The sequence below is a fragment of the Arachis duranensis genome, chromosome 8, assembly GCF_000817695.3.
Source record: "Arachis duranensis cultivar V14167 chromosome 8, aradu.V14167.gnm2.J7QH, whole genome shotgun sequence".
NCBI classification, from domain to species: Eukaryota; Viridiplantae; Streptophyta; class Magnoliopsida; order Fabales; family Fabaceae; genus Arachis; species Arachis duranensis.
The window spans coordinates 35,735,710-35,739,885 of record NC_029779.3 but is presented as its reverse complement, the minus strand read 5'-3'; positions in this window follow the sequence as shown (position 1 = coordinate 35,739,885).

Sequence of the window (4,176 nt, the reverse complement as noted above, 5' to 3'; positions counted from 1 at the left end):
ATTAGGTACCCGCGGGTAGGGTATGTATTGCCAAATGTTACTTTCTTTGGTAAAATGCATATTGGTGTGTTTGTAAATCCATCAACGAGTTTGATGGATTTACAAGATAACCTAGTACATAAATTGGGAAAGTGTAGCAAAAAAGTGTGAAGTAAGTATTTTTTTTTTTAGAATTTCTATCTCACTTAAGCAAGACTATGTTAAATTTGAAAATTATAAAATTCAAGACGATGACAACATGCAAATTATATTTCATAGTCAAGTTAAATTTTTATATTTGGGTGCTATGGAGTTGTTTGCGAGGATGGTTGATGTGGATGGTAATTCAAGTGAATCTACCCCAAATTCTCCAACTGGCGGGATAGAGGGTAGTTATAGTGTCATTCCAACAGGTCAATAGGTTAGTGCCTACGTGTCGTCCTCGTCTTTTGCAGCATATTTGCATGCCCAGGCAGATAATGGAGATGACTTGGTTGATGTATGTACCTTTGGGGAGCTTGCACCTACAATGAGAGCAGCACTTGTATTGGAAGGTGCACCTATATTCATGGAGGTTAGAGATAGAGATCCAGTTACAAAATCTTTAAGAGACAATGATTCAAATTCAGAACCACCCATTATTGGTGATGATAGCAACAGTGAAGGAGACACAACACCTGTCGGAAGATCTCAAGTCTGGTCAAGCTCTCAGACACAATAGCACCATCTTCACTTCTCTAATTTGGATCTTGAGGCAATAAACCAATCTGCATTTCTAGATCAACAACTCCCTGCTATTCATGGAGATTGACCTGGGATGACAACATGTGAATTACATTTCATAGTCAAGTTAAATTTTTATATTTGGGTGCTATAGAGTTGTTTGCGAGGATAGTTGATGTGGATGGTAATTTAAGTGGATCTGCCCCGAATTCTCCAACTGGCGGGATAGAGGGTAGTTATAGTGTCATTCCAATAGGTCAATAGGTTAGTGCCTACGTGTCGTCCTCGTCATTTGCAGTATATTTGCATGCCCAGGCAGATAATGGAGATGACTTGGTTGATATGCGTACCTTTGGGAAGCTTGCACCTACAATGAGAGCAGCACTTGTATTGGAAGGTGCACTTGTATTCATGGAGGTCAGAAATAGAGATCCGGTTACAAAAGCCTTAAGAGACAATGATTTAGATTCAGAACCACCCATTATTGGTGATGATAACGAGAGCGAAGGAGACACAACACCTGTCGGAAGATCTCAAGTTCAGTCAAGCTCTCAGACACAACAACACCCTCTTTACTTCTCTAATTTCAGTAATTTGGATCTTGAGGCAATAAACCAATCTGCATTTCTAGATCAACAACTCCCTGCTATTCATGGAGATGGACCTGGGATGTTTGGCATAGACGAGTTTAAAATCGGCAAGCGATTCCAAAGCAAAGAGAAAGTTGTACTCACAGTGAAGAGTTATAATATTCGCTAAGGTGTTGAGTATAAAGTCTGTGCAGTTTGAGAATGAATATAACTGGTTGATACCTATGACCATGATGCAAAGGAAAGACTACTGAAAAGTGAAAAAATACAACGGGTCGCGCACATGTTTAGCAATAGAGATATCCACCGATCATAGGAAGCTTGATTATCATATCATATGTATGCCGATACTATGATTGGTTATGGAAGATGCATAAATCTCTGTGAAGGTTTTGCAGAATGTGGTAGCATCAAAATATGGTTTCAAACCAAGTTACAGAAAAGTATAGCTATAACTAAACTAAAGACGATCGCATATATATAAATATAATATATATGGAGATTGAGAAGAGTCTTACCACCCGATTCCAAAATGGGTCATCAGAGTTCAAATATATATGTCTGGTACTATAGCTGTGTTATGTACTTCTTCTATTAGAGCGGTGGATGACTCGAACAACAACTAAAGACATTTCAAAACATAAAACTAACTCAATGGTATCATCAATAACTAAAAAATGTGAAAAACACTTCTTATCAATTGCTAGTCACTAATATATCATTTTAATACATATACATTATAAAATTAGAATAATTTCACCAAGTAAATCAAGTGGTAAAACAAAAAAAAAAATTAAAAACTAACCTCCTCATCGATAAATCTGACCACATGCGCAATACCATCTAACTGGTACATGTCTCCCTCTCGTAAGGCATCCATCCTCCCTAAACCATCTCTGAGTGATCATAGCTCTACTATTCTTCACCGTATTTCGGTGCATGCCATTGTCCAAACCACCCTTTTTCGCATACTACTGTTCACTTGCGTCGCCAACAACTCATCATTGATAAGCATGCTACCTTCTTCTTCTTCTAATCTCCTGTTAGCAACAAGCTTCACAGTAGTGACAATAGCTTCCAATTGATCAGACGTTAATCGCGAAATGCTACTGAGCTTATCCCTTCCGTATAAAGCATCCTTGCCCTCTGTGAGTTAAAGGAACACATAAATCGTTCCAAGCAATTATATTTTACTCTTCTTCAGCATTAAATATGGCATTTATGGATGATTAACGTGTATACCATGACCTTAAATATCCTGAGACGATTAACTAGTTGTTTTTGCCCTAGTGGTTAACTAACTAACCTAAAGTTAACTAGGCTGTGATGATTTACATAAAAATAGGAAGAGAGAATTCATCATGTTTAGAATTTGATTTAGGGAATTCATATAACTTTAGAAAACACTTTTATTTTAGAGAAAATGACAAATAGGTCATTGACTTTTTGATCCGTGGACATTTAAGTCCTTGAAGATTTGAAAATATATTTAAGTTTTTGACTTTTTAAAAACTTGGACATATACTACAACTGTTAATTCTCCTCTTGATGTTCTTGGAGTAGTTCTTGGGAAAGAGCATTCTCGTCGTGTTCGAGGTTTAGGTATGAGAGCTGTTCCAACAGTTGCTTTCAAGAAAAACACTACAAGGATTAGATGAATTTAAGTTCTTCAAATGATGCTGGCACATCATCTACTTGTGGTCCAAATGTGCAAGAAGAGTTGGATACCGTTAAAGCACAATTGCAAGCGCTAGTCTTCTATATTGCTTCTAAGGAAGGAAGTAAAATTCTAATACAATTAACTAAAATGTTCCCTACTCAACACGTTTCACATGTACAAATACAAGTATCCTCTTTTTTTCTCCTTTGCTTTATCTCCTTCAGTTTTTTTCTTAAGTTCATAGTAAGAAAATCGTTTCTCAATTCATTAATGGAATGTTGTTAGATTAAGAAGTTATAATCCTGTAACAACCAAGCTTTGTTCAATTAGTGGCTCAGCTGCATATAGTGTCCAAAAATCTTTTAATCAAAATGTGAAGTGTTGTACAGCAATTCTCAATTATATTTTTGTGCATAAAATCTTTTAATCATGGTTTGTGTTTGTGATGAAAGTTAGGAAATTAAAGTTCCAGATTTTAACAAAGATTGTGCATGTATTCAGAAAGAAGCTCTGGAATAATTTTAGTTTTGCTTTTGCATTTTGCATAATTTTTTTTATTATTTTATCTTAGTTGTAAAAAAATAAATTAATGAAATTTTTTTTTCATATCTCTCTACACCATATGTTAAAGATTAATCCATCTCAAATTAAAATTTCAACTAAGGATTTATCATTGTCATTATAACATCATAAACCTACACACCCAGAGATACAACATTTAAGAGTTCCATTACTAAGGGTTTTTCTTGCATTTTTTGTACTCATAATAATTATATTTTTGTTGTAGAAATTGAATTAAGAGAGTGAGATTCCATCACTAAAAGAGTTAGAAAGTAGGTCTTTTGGAGCAAACAATAAGAAAACATGACCTTGTTTGATATGTTAAGACGTATATTAAGGATTATATGTTAAGACATATTATTGAAAAATATTACTGTGATACTTTGTTTTTGGATTATGACATTTCAGTGGGTTATGACTTTTGGATTATGTATGAATTAAAAATCATCTTATGATGATTGATTTATGGCTATGCCTTTTGATTATTACGAGATTTTTAAGTGAATTTCGAAAATATTACTTTAAATTGTTGGTTTCAATCTTATTTTAAAAAGCATAAAATTGTTATCATAATTAAGTATAAACGGCGGTTAGAAACCTCCATTTTAAATGAAAACGATGCCATTATACGTTGGTAGAAACGGCGGTTAAAAATTGCCATTT